Source organism: Vanessa cardui, chromosome 25 (assembly GCF_905220365.1).
Source record: "Vanessa cardui chromosome 25, ilVanCard2.1, whole genome shotgun sequence".
Lineage (NCBI taxonomy): Eukaryota > Metazoa > Arthropoda > Insecta > Lepidoptera > Nymphalidae > Vanessa > Vanessa cardui.
Window position 1 is genome coordinate 583,514 of NC_061147.1, and position 19,808 is coordinate 603,321.

A 19,808-nucleotide genomic window follows, 5' to 3' on the forward strand; every position below is an offset into this window, starting at 1 on the left:
CTTGTATGACACATCTTTATTGCATTTTGTACCGCTAGCAAAAAATCTTTAATTTAAATAATTATTTTAAAATCATATCATATAATATACAACTCAAAAACATAACAATATTATTAGAAAAAAAATTATTTACTAAACATAATTTAAACTTATAAAGAAACCATATCATGAATAAGCTACGTTTTTGCTGTCCGTACTTACTAAGTAAAATATTAATTTTAAACGCAACGAGTATTCTATGATTATCTTAACTTTCACTTTTTGGCTCACTTACTTAAAAATATATTAATCAAGCAGTACAACAGGTTAGTTAATATTTTTGTATAGCCAAAGTAAGCTAGTGGATATAAGACTTTGGTCTAATAGAATTCAATTTCAGAAAATACTTTAGTGTAAAATGGTGAGCGAACCAGCATGTTTGGCACCTATTTAAAATTGTGGAGGACTAAGCCCAGAACTTCTCCTCAAATGCTTTAGCCCAACGGTATTATACACTATCAATACCAATATCCATAAACGGTGGTGGCCACTTACCATCCATGTGGCCAACTTGCTCGTCTATGTCATAAAAAGGTTAAAAATGATCACAATGCATGAGCCATGCAATCATTATACGAAGAAGAATTAAACACATCCGATATATTTTTTTATAACAATAGATAAAGGACTTACAAGTTTATAAATAAAAAAGCTTTAATGTCTTTTTTTGTCTGTGGAAGATTATTGACAGAAATAATATTGTAACAGACACACATTCATTAGCACCGGTCTGGTGTGTTTTTATATTAACTAGGAAATGTTATAATATATTTCATTTAATATTTCAGATAATAATCGTCGATATGAATATCAAAGTCCGTGTAAATATTATTAACACGTGTTAATTATTATACCATTTAGTTTCGATACATAGGAGAAATGCCGACAGCTCGCAGTCATATCTTGTAAATGTAGATTTGTGGATTTGTGGACTAAACCAGTTTTAGTCACGACCATTTCTCCTAACCTAACCCTCTGGGAGTTTTTACTTTGACTCTTAATAAGTACCTCAAAATAGTATATTAGTCAGTTATAGAATAATGTTTAGTACAGTCAATTTAGTGAGGTATAGAATATAATCACAAATTCAAACCCATTAAAAGAAAACGGAGTGCGTAAAAATATATATTTTTAATACTTGTACATAAAGGGATGTCGTAACTGTTGTTGCAGAAACCGCGCACGTGTGTTTAAATATAAATTTTGTTAATTACGGAAAAGTAGAAAAATTGTCTATGTAAGTTAGTAATATTTGACAGCACGTCTAAGGCTTTATTAATTAATTATCTATACTTTTTGAATAATAATAATCAGTATATGTTTAAATAAGACAATATACTTAATAGTGATAAACAATAATATATATTACGAATTTAATAATATATATTAACTTTGCTTACAAACCGTCTCCAATTTATCCCTGAAGGGGTGAATTAAAAAAAAAAGCCTATATGCTACCCATGACTTAAAATATGCCCTTACCACATTTTAACCATATCGATTCAGCGGTTAATGTTTAAAGAGGTAACAGACTTTCTCATTAGTAATATCAGTAGAGATACAATAAATATATTTTTTAACTCTACTTAAGCTAAAGCTAAAGCTCTTCGTTCAAGCAATTTCTTTTCAAGCCGGTAAATCTTTGACATTTAAAAAATAGCGGTTTTAATTTTCGATACAAAAAAAATGCTATAGAGTCTAAATAAATGTTATATTTTATTAAAAACACTTTTAAAATAAATAAAACATATTTTTTAATTCATAAGTAATAATCTTGGTCCAGATTGTTGAGCGTTAGTCTAGAAATATCTAGAAACATGTTGGATTGTTTCGAAGTATTTCGATTTCGTAATAATAACAACTCGACTCTCCCGCCAAATAAACTGACATTTCACTTAAACTAACATAAGTAAAATAATACAGATATTAAAAAAAAATTATACATACCTATTATTAAATATTTTACAAAATTAAATATAAAATTATTTTTGACAATAAAAATAACAAGAAAAATGCACGTTTACCTTTTAAATGTATTTCACAAAATATCGAAAAAAAACCGCCCACTATTCACAACACTATTAAAAAAAATAACTGTTTTTATACTACACGTACGCGCCAGAGTACGACAACCCGTTAACTGATACGCGCAATGAACGTACGATGCTGTACGCAATTCGCGAACACAAGTAGCTAGTGACGTCCTCACTGTCGATATATATGCGTTTATCGATATTGATTTAGCCTTTACCCGTATGTTTACTTTGATTTAATAAATGTATTACATATCATAAATTCAAGGATTATTTCTTGAGGCAATGAGCTAATTTTGAAATGCAAATATTTTCCTGTCACCGATTTTCCTTTTTTTTTAAATATGTCGGAATATCACAGTAGGTATTTCTCCTATTTGTAAGTTAACACGTTTGACGACTTGATACGTCGTTAAGGTCAACGCACTTTGAGGGTCAAGTTTGAACTAGCTACGGAAGTACCGTGCATGTAACGCAATCGTATTGCACAACAGACTAAATCCAATACATACTTACTTTATCTTTATTTTTTAAATTCAGAACGTTATGCACAAAGTTTAACGAAATAAAAAAAAAACTGTTCTATTTTAAAAGAGCACCCGCGTAAAATCCTGACGAATTTAGGTTCTGTTACTGCCTGTAACAATTTATATACGAACTACATACGTAATGAACTTAATTTTTTTTTTGACAAATATGCCTTGTCAAGAACAGATTTGATTACATTTCTGTTATCAATGTCATTGTTTCTGTTACAACAATGCGATAACGGAGTAAACAAATTTTTGTTCTTGATATAACTCATTCTGCCTTCTCAAAATAAATAATTACGATGGAAATATTGTTTGTTTTATTTAAAATAACTTTGTTAAGACAATAATTAAAAAAATGTGTATTGTTTAAAAATAGAACACTATTTTAATTTAAAATTCTATATCTTATAATTTATGTATTTAAGACCGTTTAATTATATTTGTGGTTAATTTTTTAATTTGACATTTAATTTTTTTTAGTTGTCAGAACGGCAAAGACGTAACGAACTACGCATATCAGTAACAATTCGCACTAAAATCGCTGTGTAAATACTTGTCATGAGCAAAAATCACTACTTCTATAAATTTAGAATATAATCAAATAAATCTTACATCCCAAAGTAAACTTAAAATTAGATAACCTGAATCTCAATTTAAATGCAAACAATTATATCATGAGTTTTCAACAACAGATACATTTAGTGATTTCGACTTCAAAAATGGAATTGAGTTTTATTAATGGATATTTGTTTTTATTACCCAGTTAGGTGGACAGGCAAATGGCCTATCTGATGGTAAGTGATCAATACCGTCCATTAACATGGGTGCTGTAAGAAATATTAATCATTTCATACATTGCCAATATACTATGACCGTAGGTGCTAAGATCGTATGCCTTGTGCTTGTAGCTCTACCCTACAAATTATAACGAAAATAATATATATTAATTTTCAAATAATATATATTAAAAATATATACCAATTTTTGTTTTTACTGAGACGGGCTTCCAAACCCTACCAGCGTGCCAAGTAAAAACTATATGTTACTATATGTACACTTAATATTTTATTCCAGTACTTTTCTACAACAAAGTTAATTGATTGATAATTTTCATTTCAGGCAGCACCCAAAACAAAAATGTAATTGATTACTTAATAAGTATTTTATTGTTATGATATTTAAAAGAACATTTTATTTTTATGTTTAATGCAACTTCTGAATGTTGTATAAAAACCCACCATAAAAAAATATATATATATGAATGTTTAGTATTTTCGAAGTCTAAAAAAACATATTTTTTACTGCCAATTTTGTTCAATAGCAATTAAAATAAATAATATTTTCATTTGAGCAATACATTTAAACGCATGTGAACTAAATCGTTATAAAATTTCCACTGAGTCGTGAGAATGAGAAATCTAGGATTTAAAAACAAAATTTGAATGATATATGTATATAGTCCATTTAGATTTGGCATCGCACGATGTTATTGTACTTCTTGACGGCAGTTTAAAAATCGAATTGTATCTTTTATCAAGGGAATCAAAGACAATATTATCATAGAGAATCAATCGTTTTTTCTAATGGTTAATTATAATTTTACGCTTGACCACAATAATAATTAGAAAGAAAGTATAAATAATAGTATGTTTTATTTATATGTTTATTAGGAACTAATGAAAATAAGACGATTGATAATTGTTTTTTAACCATTTTTTACTTGATTAGACACTAGAGCATTATATTATAATGGCTTCCACTTTTCATTTTAAATAAAGATATGTAGTAAATAATTTATAAACGTACGGTTAGCTGTTTGTTTTAATGTATCAAGTACCTATCAAATGAGATGTTTATATTTATTTTATATATTTGAAAGATTGCAAAAGAATAATCGAAAAGCGTCTTAATACGACTCAGACTTCTCCTTAAGATAAATTCTTTGAGTTATTTATTCGAACTTGCACAACCGGTTTTGCCGTCCCCTAAAACATGGCGCTGTCAAAATATAAGGTTACTTAGAGAGTATAATCCAATTCTAACCTATTAACGAGGCATTTTTATTTTCCTCTAAAAATAAATAATAGATTTAATTAACATATCGATATATGTCACATCACTATATCACCCAATATTGTTTTAAGTGCAGTGTCGTCATATAGTTTTGGCTTTCCCTGACCTCTAATTACTCGCTAATATCGGGACGTCACAACGCACGTAACGATTTGATAGTGTTGGTGAACATTCAATTCTGCGTATTTAACATTTGACAATAATTAGCGTTTATACATTTTAAGAAGTATTTACCCTAATGTAATGCTAAAGTATGTTCGTTTCTTTGTTATCTCTTAACACCTTAACTACAAAATCGTATGAATTTGTTGTCAGGGATTCGTGAACGCGTGCATCTTAACCGATGATTGCGGATTCAAATCCAGGCAAGCACCACTGAATATTCATGTGCTTAATTTGTGTTATAATTCAGTTGCTCGGTGGTGAAGGAAAACTTCTAAGGAAACCTGCTTGTATATAATTTCAACGGAATTCTGACACATGTGTATTCCACTAATCGCATTGGAACAGCGTGGTGGAATATGTTTCAGACCTTTCCTCAAAGGGAGAGGCCTTAGCCCAGCAGTGGGAAATTTACAGGCTGTAGTTGTTGTTGTCAGATCTATAGAAAGTGGGGGCTAGGTGCCTGTTGAACCACGCGGATGAAAACTATTTGAAAATAATTCCGATCGATAATAATATACTCTTTTGTGTTTATTTTTTTAATTATTCCTTGAATTGATTTATCTAAATACGTTGTATAAATATTTTGTAATGTTTATTACTTAACGGAATGTATATTTGCAATTCTCAATGAGGATAATTTTAATAAAATACATAAGTTACATTGAGTAAGCTGCAAATAAATGATAGCGATGCTTTCGTGGAATTATAGTTTAGGTATGATGTCCCCCTGACCGATTTTGGCGATACGATTATTGTCAAGAGTGTGATCATATCTGGACATATGATATTACTTACAAGTAAGATGAGTATTATATGAGTTTTGATTGACATTTTTTTATGGTGTAGGTTGGCGGATGAGCAAATGGGTCACCATCACCCATAGACAATGACGCTGTAAAAATATTAACTATTCCTTACATCGTCAATGTGCCACCAACCTTGGGTACTAAGATGTTATGTCCCTTGTGCCTGTAGTTACACTGGCTTACTCACCCTTCAAACCGGAACACAACAATACTGAGTACTGTTATTTAGCGGTAGAATATGATGAGAGGGTAGTACCTGCCCAGACGGGCTTGCACAAAGCCCTACCACCAAAATAATTAAATATTTCATAATTCTATATTTCAAATGTTGCAAAATATATTGATTTCCTTGTCTAATTTCCAACCATTTAATTGTGTAAGAGGATTCAAAAGTGCTCGTAAAAGTTTGCTTAAAAGATTTATCATTGATTTGTTACAATATAATTATATCATTGTACAAAATGTGGATCGTATTATCTTATGTAAAACAGCAATACTTGGTATTTTGTTTTATGCCTATATATGGGGCCAAGGATATTTTTTATCATTTCTTACAACACCAACGCATCTCCAACTTTCTGAACTAAGATGTTATAACCCTTGTATCTTTAGTTATACTGGCGCACTCAACATCAACCCAAAATTCAACAATGTTTAAACATAGCTGCTCGGCGAAAGAAATGTGGAACTCAAACTCAAACTCAAATTCCTTTATTCAATATAAAAGCTTATTGATTGTCAAATAAACACTACCACCGGTTCGGAAAAAGGACACCCTGACCTGAGAAGAACCGGCGAAAGAAACTCAGCGGGTCTTCTTTTTCTGTTTTTTTTTTTTTTGTCAAATTTATAAGGTACATAGTAGTATATGATTAGAAATAGCCAGGAGGCGATCGTTTCATTCCCAAGGTGTGCTATCAAACATAAACTCGCTGATTGTATAGTAACCTTTTGCACACAAGCGTTCCTTAACAATTTTTTTAAATTTGGCAACAGAAGCATTTTGAACGCTTTCTGGGATCCTGTTGTAGAAGCGTATACATTGCCCCACAAAAGAGTTACTGACTCTATGCAGTCGAGTAACAGGAGTAACAAGATTGTGTTTGTTCCTTGTACCAATGTTATGAGAATCACATTTTCTCATAAAAACATTAATATTTTTCCGTACATACAAAACATTACAAAATATGTATTGAGAAGCAACAGTCAATATCTTAATTTCTTTAAATCTATACCTTAATGATTCCTTGGCTCCTAGGTTATAGATTGCGCGAATAGCCCTCTTCTGCAGCACAAATATAGTTTGGATAGCGGCTGCGTTACCCCAAAGCATAATACCGTAGGAAAACCGCAATACTTGTTTTGATTTGATTGTGATAAAGTAACAATATAACATTTTAACCTTTTCCAAAACCTATCGTATCATCAACACTACAGTAAAGTAACATCATGTTAATTATCCAATGCTGGGCTAAGGCCTCCTCTTCTATTAAGGAGAGGGTTTGGAAATTATTCCACCACGCTGTTCCAATAGAGGTTGTGTTAATGCACATGTGGCAGAATTTCGATGAAATTAGACACATGCAGGTTTCCTCACGATGTTTTCCTTCACCGCCGAGCACGAGATGAATTATAAACCCAAATTAAGCACATACATGTAGTGGTGCTTACCTGGTTTGGAACCCGAAATCATCGATTATGATGCACGCGTTCTAACCACTGGGGCATCTCAGCTCCAACCCTCCACTCCAGATTCCTTGATAACTTAGCCCGTGATGTATTGCGTTAGAAAGAATATAACCCTTAAATCTTTTCAAAACAAATCGTATTATGAATACTAGACTTGGTAACTGAGCCCGTAATTTTTAGCATGAGTTGTAAATTGTTGTGCGTTTAAAATGGCGTCGTAGCTACCGATCGATAATATTATCGAGTTAATGCGTAATTTGGAATAACCGGTCTATCACCGAACGTAAACTTGATCATTAAAAACTATACAGTTTTTTAGGCTTACTAGTCGATATAGTTTCATTATTTAGTTATTGATTGATCCTGATAAATCTGTATTATTAATATTATAAATGTGAAAGTAACACTGTTTGTCGATCTTTCACTACCAAACCGCTGAACCGATTTTGATGACATTTGAAGCAAAATTTAACTACAAGGAAGGACATAGGCTAGGCTTTTTTGCTTAATACATGACAAACAACCCTCTAAAATGTGAGAAAAGCCACGAGCGACATTTAGTATTAAATAATTACTAATTATTCACTAATGATCAATTTCTTAATTAAACATGTAATGTAATGTTTTAGGTATTTTGTGACAATTAAATCAATTGAGGTCTCTTGATAAACGAACAGTGGTGTGATCCACAGACTTATATACATTCTGATAAAACTTTATATGACTTTTATTTATCTAAATTATGTTATCTTCAAGTATTTTTTAGACATCATATGAATATATGTGGTTGATGTGGTCACCACTTATTTTAAGATAAAATGGCGCTGTTAGAATTAAAGTACGTGATCGACATGAATAATGTATCTGATTCAAAATTTATTCGATTTCATATCGAATATGAAATCCAAATGTGTGGCAAAGTGCGCCAAGAAATGGTCGAATGGACTTTACAATCTCTTGAAGAATACGATTATTTGAATCGATTATATTCGATCATTTACTAAATCGATAAAGCAAAGCATATGAAGATATTATTTGTAGAGAATTATTTGAAAATTGGAGTTGGAACAGCTTGGTTAATTATCAGATTCCCTCAGAAATCCAGAAGAGAAAAATTGGAATTTATTCCACCGCTGCTCGAGTGCTGGATGGAAATGTGGAAGAATTTTGTAAAACACAGTACATGCAGGTTTCCATCAATGCCGAGTATCATTTTAGATGATAATTTACGCAAAACCCAAAGTAAAAAGGTATCTCAGCCATAGCTGACAATCTAGAATTTTCTAGATTTACTAAAATGTTTGTATAGATTACTTTTGTAATTGTTTCAAGGGTACATACAACAACATAGATCTGTTTTCATTTACACGACGCACGACGCCCACTTTCAATGATAATAAAATGAACGGGCACATCGATTGATTGGTCGAAGTCATTTGTAAGAGAAGTTTGTTTTCGTCGCTCGAATACCAATAAGATCATATCAAACTTTCCAAAATTTACTCTTATTCTAATTTCATTTGAAACACTAGGCCAAATATTGATATAGACAAGGATTCATCCGCTTTACTTGTAAAAATTCCTGTTTCTTCCTCGTCTTTTTGAAATGGTTTATACAATCCAAAAAAAAAATTTCATTTCTGAATGCAAGTTCCCAAGATAACGCGTTCTAACAATTGATCCTTTGCCTCAATTACCTTCGTACAGATATAACTTAGAAATATATAGGCCTCTTCAGTTAGATCATTACATTTAAAATGTCGTTAAGAATTTCAAATTTGGAAGTAAAATTAAGTAATATAGAGCAGAATAAGTATATTTAATCTTATATATTAATAGCATTAGACGATTTTTGTCCCAGTGATAATAGGACGATAGCTGTACGTAGAAGATCGGTTGTGGTCTTATAAAATATTAAAGTGGATTCTTAATTGTAATTTATTACATTATTACGATTTAAGTAATATATATATACATATTTAAGTAGCATTTACTTGGTGGTAGGGCTTTGTGCAAGTCCGTCTGGGTAGGTACCACCCACTCATCAGTTATTCTACCGCCGAACAACAGCACTCAATATTGTTGTGTTCTGGTTTGAAGAGTGAGTGAGCCAGTGTAACTGCAGGCACAAGGGATATAATATCTGAGTTCTCAAGGTTAGTGGCGCATTGACGATTTAAGGAATAGTTAATATTTCTTACAGCGTCATTGTCTATGGGTAATAGTGACCACTTACCATCAGGTGGCCCATATGATCGTCCGCCAACCTATACCATAAAAAAATCCATAGCGGCGCTATGGCTGTATATTAAAATAAATGTAAGACGTGCGAACATACGTCAGTTTACAAAGAAATTAAATCAAAATAATTCCTGTCACTGATTTCGAATTTTGAAAAAATCTGTTGGATAAACTTTGGCGAGATACCCACTAATATGATTACTTCTTCATTTAGAATATATCTTAACAGACACACGCATTAATTACAGAAGCCATCTTAATACGCCCATATGTGATCTATAATTAAACAATCTTGAATAATTGATAACAAAGGTCCTATGAAAGTGAAATCGTTATCAAACGGGCTTTCCGTTTAAAAATAAATTATTTGTTTAATTTAAGAGCTCAGTGAGAATTGATTCGTCTTATGTTTGCACCTTATCTTAAATTCATTGTTGAATATAAATAGCTTGTTACTGTATGACGAAAATGCGCATGATGTGAGAAAGAAACATCGAAATATCAACAGAGCCCGGAGTTCATCTTAATTAAACAAATGAATGATGAAATCTTTCGAACCCAAATGTTTTGTTAGCCGACGTATCTTCGCGTGCCGTTGCATTGTTTTATAAATTATATATGATAATGTATTGTATTGTATGTATATGTATTTGTATGTGCTATTATATATCAGAGGAGTTTGTATGTCTGTTTTCTTCATGTCGCAGTAGTTCTGGTACGATTTCAATTTATTTTCCAGTTAGGTCATTTATCGATGCGAAGGATTTAGTTGAAAAGATTATTGTTTGAGAATATTTTATTTTGGAATACATAGAACTGTAATTGTATTTTAAATCTGGCCTTAATAAAAAACTACCCATCCTTTTGCAAGAATAGGATATATCTACATAAAGTGTTTATATTTAAAGAAAAACATTCTTCACATATATAGAGTTGGAGTTCAACTAGCAAGGAGCTGATTTGAGTGTTCCTAAGATTGTCCAGTAGGTGTAAGTACCCCCTAACCTCAGCAACAACTTGGAAAACTTATTGTTTATAAAATGTTTATAGCCAAATATTTCTCCTATATGAGTATATAGATGTTAATATATCTATATACAGTAAAACGCACATTTGTGGCAGTAAGAAAAGGGGTCATGAGATTTACTTTGCCTAGGAGTCTTGTTATAGATAATCAAGCCTTTAAAATGTTATGAAATAAAATCTGTCCTATAAGGATTAGTTTCCTTAAATGGAATAATGGAAGGGTACTGGAACTGGTAAGAATTGTAGAGTCGGCATTATGTAAATGACCGTCCTTGAAGTATAACTTTAACATTATCTTGTAGAAAGTTATATGTTACTGGTTATTGCACCTTCGTTTGCGTTTTATTCATCAGGCTTTAGATAAAAAGCCTATATTGTTTCTTGGAGTTTAAGCTTGCTTGCTGTAACAAATTTCATCACATTACATTGGTTTAAACGTGAAAGAACAAGAAACGGACAGACAAAGTTTGTCATTTATAATATTAGTATAGATAAAGGTGTTCGCGGGAGGTCATCAGACAGAGACCATCTTGTATAAATAGTTTACGTTTCATTTTATAATCAGTGTAGGGTTAAAGAGTTAAATAATTAAGAGATAAAGATGAAATTAACCTCTCCGCTCAGTGGACAGAACACCCAGGTCTAAAACTGATTCGTTGGTGCCAACCTCAGTCTTAAAATGTTTATGTTTTATAAAGTATTTCGGGCTTTGTGTCAAAATCAAAATCATATATACTTTATTCAAGTAGAAGCTTTTACAAGCACTTTTGAATCGTCATTTTCAACTTTTTTTATATATTAAGTGAAGCTAAGGAAGACAAAGTTATTCCAGCAACGTTATGATGCAGGTGAAACAATCTCCAAATTTATCTCATAAATCGGAACAGTCGGTTGCCCAACAGTGGGATATTTGTATTTTTCATATTAATTGAGACTAGAAAATATTATTAATCGAAATCGACCCAGAAGTTACATATACATATGTTTAAAAAAGTAAGTTCGATTAAATAAGGTGTTTTCATTTGAAGTCAGCTAAAAAGAAATTTTTCTAAGGAGGTCGTGACCCTCGCTATCTGCGCATGCGCACGTTCGATAAAGTAAACACGAGAAACATGACAAATGACTTTAAACTTTTATAAATGTAAATACATTAGTTACGACAAAATAGTTTATATTGATAGTATGTCAATATTTGTTAATTTTATGATTTATTGTATACCAGTTGTGATATAATATATTTACATTGAGATAAAAAAAACTTGTTTAATATTGTATAATAGAGATACAATATTAAATAGATTCGTATTGTTATAGTCTCTTTTGGCAGATGTTTGACACTTAAGCCAGTATGCTAAATTTATAACATACTTTTAGTGATTTTTCTTGTGAAATGTGAACATTTAGGTATTTAGTGTTAGAAGTTTGTGCAAGCCCAGCTCGATTGGTACCATCACTTGTAATAAATACCGCTCACAGGCAATAGTGTTGTAAGAAATATTAACCATTTCTTGCATAAGATAGAGGATTGGCAGATAAGTCACTTAATAAAGAGGTCACCTCTGCCGCACTTATATGATCAATGCGCCACCAACCTTGGATACCAATGATATGAATGATATATTGTGCCTTTTGTCATACTGGCTCACTCATTCTTTATACTAAATATTGCTGCATGGCTGTAAAATATTATTCTGTTCCGGTTTGAAGGGTGAGTTAGCCAGTGTAACTGCAGCCACAGGGGATATAAAACCGTAGTTCCTAAGATTGGTTTCGCATTGGTGATGGAACAAATAGTTAATATTTCTTACAGTGCTTTTGTCTATTTGCTATTTGCAAAAGGGCAAGAATAATAACATATAAAAGTCAGATAACTCAATATTATTATATTAATATCACAAGAACATCAAAGGTTCCTTAAAGGATCATCAAAAAAACCTCATATTCCAAGAGAAATAATTTGGCGTTTCAGCTTTTCTTCCTATTAATTGACGACATATTATTCTGTTTCCTCTTTTTTAAGACACATAACACTTCTATCTGATGGCCACTGGTGATCCACTGATGCCTGAAGGGCCGGTTCTTAGAGAGAAATTGTACCTAACAAGAAAATTATCTTAATATTCTTGATACCATCAAACACAGCTAATATGAAATAAATATTTATACTGTAGTTAATTTTCATTATAATTTGATATCTACATTCTCAGACTTGTTTAGAATAAAACTTTAGTAAAGAAACACCCCGGTCAAGGTATTTAAACAAGACCAAAGCCAGTAAGTATGGTGATCGTACATCTCCATATTTACTGGCTTTGGTATAAGTTTGTATTAAAACAAGTATACTTTTTCCATATCAGACTCAATCAATGACTAAGACTGCTCTAATTATTCAAGTATATAAACAAGGTTAATTCACTGAAAGATCAATACGAGATAACGATGATTTCACTGGAAATAAGACGTTTTCAATTCTATAGTAAGGTCAGTTTGAGGTCGCCAATTCATCCACGCATAGATATGTACACATGTATTCAGTAATCCAAATTTAATTTAAAATACTGGAAATTAATCTTTGGACAGATACAATGGTTTTGATATAAGGCAGGATTTTCAGATACGCTCAATAACTATAATAAATGTACTACATCACCATCATCCTGCCCTTATTCCAATATATTGTGGTTCGGCACAGCATCTTCTTCCATACTTCCCTATCTGACATCATCTCACAAGTAACATTCTTTCCAGCCGTATCGCTTTTTACACAAACCATCCACCATTTCTTTGGTCATAATTTTTTTTTAATTTTCTTTCTCATAGAGTCTTTTTTTAAATACAGTAATATTGGTCGATTATTACGACATATCAGGTTGCTATTGAAATTTTTTGACTTAAAAACTCTAACAAGTTAAAAACGAAATTTTAATTCTAGTTATTGTCATCTTTGTCCTACACAGCACAAATGCAAATAATTACGTTTTATTCCATTCCTATGTTGACTTATTTGCTATTTCCATACGTCATTATCTGGAGCTAAAATGCTAAATTTAATTAAACGTAAATCTTTAACGTTGCAGGGTTCAATCTGAAAACATGTTTATCCAAAAACACGCATTTGAATAACGTGTTCAAATAAGCTTCACACCTTATCCCTATCATAAATGGGACCTCTCCATAATCATAATAGCAAACTACGGGTTTACATACATTATCTAACACATAAACCTTATGACTATCGTGAAAATATAATCGTCTTGTGAAATATGCATGACAATAACATCATCAACAAATATTGCAGCAAATACTTGTCAATGGTACCGTGATATTTGAGATTTTAAGTTTTTAGAGTCTGTGGCGAGTTATTATTTTTGTGTGCCGCTTCCGTTGGCTCAAAGTTATGTATCAATACATTAATTATACAGATGATAAATCTGACGATGGTTCGAATCAGTTACTATGTTACTCGCTCTGTCAAAAAGTTACCAAATCTTATGTAGAGCCAAACTTCTAACTCAACACTCCCTAGCTCTACACAGCCTAACTTCACCAGCTTTACACCTTAGCCAAATTATGTAGCCATTTCGCTACGCATATACATATTCACACGGGCATAAGATAAAAAAAATATCCACTATTCATCACAAGTCTAGTATTTGTGGGGGCTTAAAAAAACGAAGTGCTTTGAGAAAAGGTAGATGCCCTTGTGGCTCGTGGAGCTTGGCACGTGTTCCACCCTGCCCAAGGATTACTATAATGTGACGTAGATTAACAAAAAAAAATTGCTACAATAATTTTAATGTGCGTCAAATTAAAAAATAAATAACAAGTTTCCGCTACCGGCTTCGCCCGCGTGCTGTCAATCATTTCTTCATCATAAAAATTACATACTATTTAAAATGTAAAACAAATATGTTTTTCGTTTACATATAAAATCCGGTTATTTTTAATATTATGCGTTGAAGGACTAAACCAAATGTTAAAGTTTTTATGCTCTGTGGAAAAGATTAAAGTTAGCGTCATTATCTACACACACATACTCAACGAAGCTTTATAAGCTCGTAGATGGAATGTTCGTGTGCCTCTTGGCTTTTGAATGCGCCTAGTATAAGACTATGCATCCAGCATAGGGTTGCTAGGTATCTATACATAATTTTACCCATCAATAAATTTAAAAATCCCGTCAGAAAACATTAACAAATAAGGTTTTTTTCTTAGTATACAATACAGTCGTTTCTCTTTTAAACTATGCAACCTACTTATTTTATATACATATATATTCAATAACCAAACATTGCCTCCACTGGTGACAGGAGGGCTGGTTCGTTTTTTGCCCAGAGGATCGGAATTGCGATTCAACGGGGAAATGCGGCTAGCATTCTTGCCACCATTCCACGCGGTCAAGATTTCTTTTACTATTAACTAGCTTTAGTTCATACATGTTAATAAATTAATAACAAAACATAGTATATTAGAGAAAAGCCATGAGTTTAAACTTTCCTAGCTGGAAATAACGCAAATTTATCCTTTTGATGTTAGTCTAAAATCGAAAAGTTGATATTTGACCCTTATTGTACCTGAGTAAAGCCGGGACGGTAGTCTGTACTAACAGACAATATAAACGATAGAAATGCAGGATAAATGATAACGGTATTAAACTTTGTATGGTGTACTTGGTGGTAGGGCTTTGTGCAAGTCCGTCTGGGTAGGTACCACCCATTCATCAGTTATTCTACCGCCAAATAACAGTACCGCCAAATATCAGTATTGTTGTGTTCCGGTTTGAAGGGTGAGTGAGTCAGTGTAACTACAGGCACAAGGGAAATAATATCTTAGTTCCCAAGGTTGGTGGCACATTGACGATGTAAGGAATAGTTTAATTTTTCTCACAGCTTCATTGTCTATGGGTGATGGTGACCACTTGCCATCAGGTGGCCCATATGTTCGTCCGCCAACCTATATCATAAAAAAGTCTGACATGCTTTTTACTATTGTGTTCGCTAACGCTTGTACGGTTTTTGTTAATGTTTCGTCATCATTACAGTAACTGTTGCACAGTCGCTCGCTTCAATTCTGACGCAAATGACATAATTCCAAATGTTATATAAGTTTTAAAAATGGAACCTTGAATTTTATGAAACTTACCTATATTTATAAAACATATATAAAACTAGCTATACCAGCGACCTTGTAAGCGTTTGAATTTAAATTAAAAAATATATATATTGTAGCCTAAGTTACTCCTTATTATATCAGTTATCTGCCAGTGAAAGTTCCGTCAAAATCGGTCCAGCCGTTCCAGAGATCAGCCGGGAGAAACAGAAATACAGACAAAAATTGTAAAGATTTTTATTTTGGTATATATACCGTGTATACATACACATGCATTGAATAAGTAATGGCTATTTTAATATTAAAAACAGACACTTCAATTTTATTATATGTATAGATAAGATAACAACTCATAAATATGACACTGCTGGAACAGGGAATATGAATATATAAATATGACACTGCTGGAATGCGAATTGGGTGATACACAAATCGCAAATTTCATTAAAATATGCACATGTTTATACAGTGAGGCTTGTCCGAGAATCGACAGTCTTGAATGATTTTCACGTGATCTTATTGGTCCACTTCGTGTTTAAAGATGGCGACTAGCTTTTATATTTTAAGGTTAGGTAAGTATTGACAACCCTGCACTAATGATTCAAGTAATTTAGGGTCAGGTTAGAGTTTCCAAACAAGTTACAACAGAGTTATTTAGTATTTACTGGAGACATTTTGTATGATCACAATTGCATGATGTATTTCGTCATACATATAGCTCGTGATAAAACTCTGATGTAACTTTTATTATGAATGACTTTAAGATATTATGCGTCGTGTTAAATATAAAAAGCTGAGATGAAACAGTGGTTGAAACGTTTGCACCTTAGCCGATAATTGCGGGTTCAAACCCGTGTAAGCACCGTTGAATTTTCTAGTTTATAATTTATCTGGCGCTCAGCGGTCAAGGAAAACATTGCCTTGTCAATGAAATTGCCAAATGTAAATCCACCAATTCGCATTGGAGCAGCGTGGTGGAATAAGCTCCAAAAATTCTTCTCAGACGGTAAGGATGGGGAGTTCAACATTGAGATTATAAGCTTTTTCTTTACTTTACTTTGTTTTTAATATATTTAAAAGTATGGAACTTGTTTTTATGGGTTATGACTTTAAGTCTATATGAGTATTCTAGTGTTTTAAAAATAAATCCTTCGTTGCATTAGACACTAATGGTTAACTTATTAAAAGTCTTCAGATAAGTTAGGTTAGGTTCGTAGTTCAAAACTAACTAGGTTTTCTTATAAGAACATTTGATTACTAATCACAGCATCTACACTCCTGTACCTTGATATTACCTTATGCATTATTTATCTCTGTCAATTTGTGCATCGACTGTCGAGAGTATATAAACACTGACAATATCACAAACTGTTTATTATATATTTTTATTTTTATGAATATTTTAATGATTGGTAGATGTGGGTGCTTTTATTACTTATTTAGTAATATTTATATATAGTAATTTAAATATATTTTTCCTCTTAATTTAAATTTTATATATAATAGCTTGTATTTCACTTGCAATGTTTGCTTGTTTAGTGGAAAGCATTGAAATTAATTAAGTCTCTCTTATCCTAACGTGTTGAAATTTCAATGACAATCCATTTTTATGTTAGCGTGACCCGATTGGCTCCAGATGAAGTATCTCCTCAACAGTCAACAGAATTGACACAAAATTTAGTACACTTACTTATATAAACTTGTCTTTGAATTGTAATATTAATTTATTTTGATTATAATTTCACTCATGTTTTGTACTAGTGCAATTTCAGAATCAGAATAAAAGTTTTTACAATCTTTCTTATCTTACATAATGAAATTAACCGTTTGTTTCCAAAATAAATAATTCGACTAGTAAGTTGTTGACAGCATAATTTCCTCAGTATATAAAGTCATACATAATAATTCCTTAGTATTCATGTATTATGTCACGTGGTCGATAAACACAAGAAGGAATATTTGATAAGGCGAGTCAACTACCGCTGATACAAAGTCCAGTGCTTTGTTCCGACGGACAGACAATCTGGGACAGCTGATAATATATATATTTATGCCAAATAATATAGTGATGGTTCGTAAGGGTTTGTTGCAACTTAGATATTTGATTACGCAATAGTAATTATATGAATATAACCACACTCAGTGGCGGTTTTACCAATAGGCTAAGTAAGCTGGAGCCTGGGGCGGCAGGTTTAGCCCAAATTTGTTATTATCTTGCTGAAATTAAAAAAATAACTTATATCTATATGTATACACATTACGACCGTAATATGTAGGTATACTCGTCACTGCATAGCGGATTGAAATAGTGTAGTAACTGACAGAAATATCACCTAGTTTATAATCATACTAATAACGGGAAAACCGATGTAATGGGGACGATAGAACCAAATCACAAATGTTGCAAAAAGGGGCGGAAAAAAATTAATAGCCTTCTAGCCTACCAGCGGCAGTTTTATAAATCCGCCACTGTCCACACTGCTCCAGCTTCCGACAGGTGCAATTTATTTGGTGTTAAAGAAAAGTCAAAATATTGTAGTTGCAGCCGATTATGCGACCGTCTATTTCACAGCGAACAACCCAAACTTAGAGTTATTCAACCTCTAAGCATCAGTACACCCAATTGTTTTCCGGTTTGAAGGTTTTAAGCCAGTGTAACTAGACACAAGTGATATAATATCTTAGTTCCAAAGGTTTGTGGCGCATTGGTGTAAGGAACGGTTAATATTTCTTAGAGTGCTGAAGTCTATTGGTAATGGTGACTGCTCCATATGATCTGTGAAAAAAGTCTGTGATATCTTCTCGAAATTCTCGGTTAATATGTTGTAAATAACGTAGCTCTAGTAGTGAACAAAATAAGTTTTCACATACAGACAAACGAATTTTACATTTAATACAATATTAAGTGTGTATCATACGTGTATAATGATGATTACATGCGTTTAGTATTTGTATATCCAGCAGTTTTTCTTCTGATCTGTGAATTTTAGGATCTCCTATTTTTTCCTTCCTCTAAAACCTTCCTTAGGTTTATGAGCAATTCTTCCCCACTTAAATCCCCATGATGGCGGTCTTCGGCATCGCTAACTTAGCTTTCAGCATACTAGAAGCTACATACAAGTAAAATAAAAGCCAGACATCATTAGAATCATTTAAAAAAACCAACGGCCGAACGAGGAAGTATTAGCGACGGTTTATTTTCGTTAAATCAGTCGTGTTTTTTATTTAAATTATTACAATGTAGTTAAATAATCTGACATGCTGTCTGATGGCTACAGATACACAATATCCTTATAATTAAATAACTGTGGCATTTAAATAAACAACCGAACAGGGAACTGTTTATTTGCATAATTGGATACTTATGAATCGGTGGAATCGAATAAAAAATTGCGTCTGTGTATTTGGGTGAAAATTACCAATGAATCTTCGAAGCGACTGGTTAGAACTAAGAGTATTGAATCAAAACTGGATATTTATATTCATTAATGAGTTTTTGATGGATCGCTTATTTCGGTATAGCAAAATTACAAAAAAGCAAAAAATACTTAAAAAATTAATGGGTTAGTGTGGTTCGTTAGAGTTCCTCTGTACCCTAAGAACCTCCAAATCCTAGGGGATTCTACAAACATGGGAACTTTACGGGATCGCTTGAACAGAACCCTTTAAAGATGAAGTGGGTACAGTTCATTTTTAAGCGGTATTCCAGTGCTTTCAGCGGCTAGTCCCACATGGTCATCATGTGGAGGAAAAGCGTAAAGGCAATACCCAGAAATAAATAAAATTTTAACAAAAAGAAAAACCGACTTCAAACAAAACACTATTTTAAAACAAATGAATATGCACGAAAAAGTAATAAAAATAATTGCGTATTCAACATATTTTTTAGAGTCTTCCTAAGTTAAATGAAATAAAAAATATTAGACTACTTAAAAGTCGATTAACGATTATATCATGTAGTTATAGTTATTGGTATATTTGGAGCCGGTGTCAGCCACGGTGCCCTTGCCCCAACAATCAAAAGAAAGAAGCGATACGAGCCCCTTGATTGATCCAGTATATTATTGTGTAAAATGGTAATTTGTAAAAAACAT

General features: G+C 32.2%; 1 protein-coding gene across 3 annotated transcripts in view; it reads right to left on the bottom strand.

Moving 5' to 3' along the window:
- Window positions 1–19,808, bottom strand: part of LOC124540429 (facilitated trehalose transporter Tret1-2 homolog) — a 64,112-nt gene that overhangs the window by 23,354 nt on the left and 20,950 nt on the right. Inside the window, exon 1 of one of the 3 annotated variants that reach the window (XM_047117982.1) lies at window positions 2,589–2,611. The exons of 1 other annotated variant lie outside the window; for it this stretch is intronic. The gene's annotated coding sequence lies outside the window, so the exon portion shown is untranslated. Of the gene's footprint in view, window positions 1–2,063; window positions 2,233–2,588; window positions 2,612–19,808 lie in introns of those variants that run through there. One more of the 3 variants, XM_047117980.1, reaches the window with a different exon arrangement.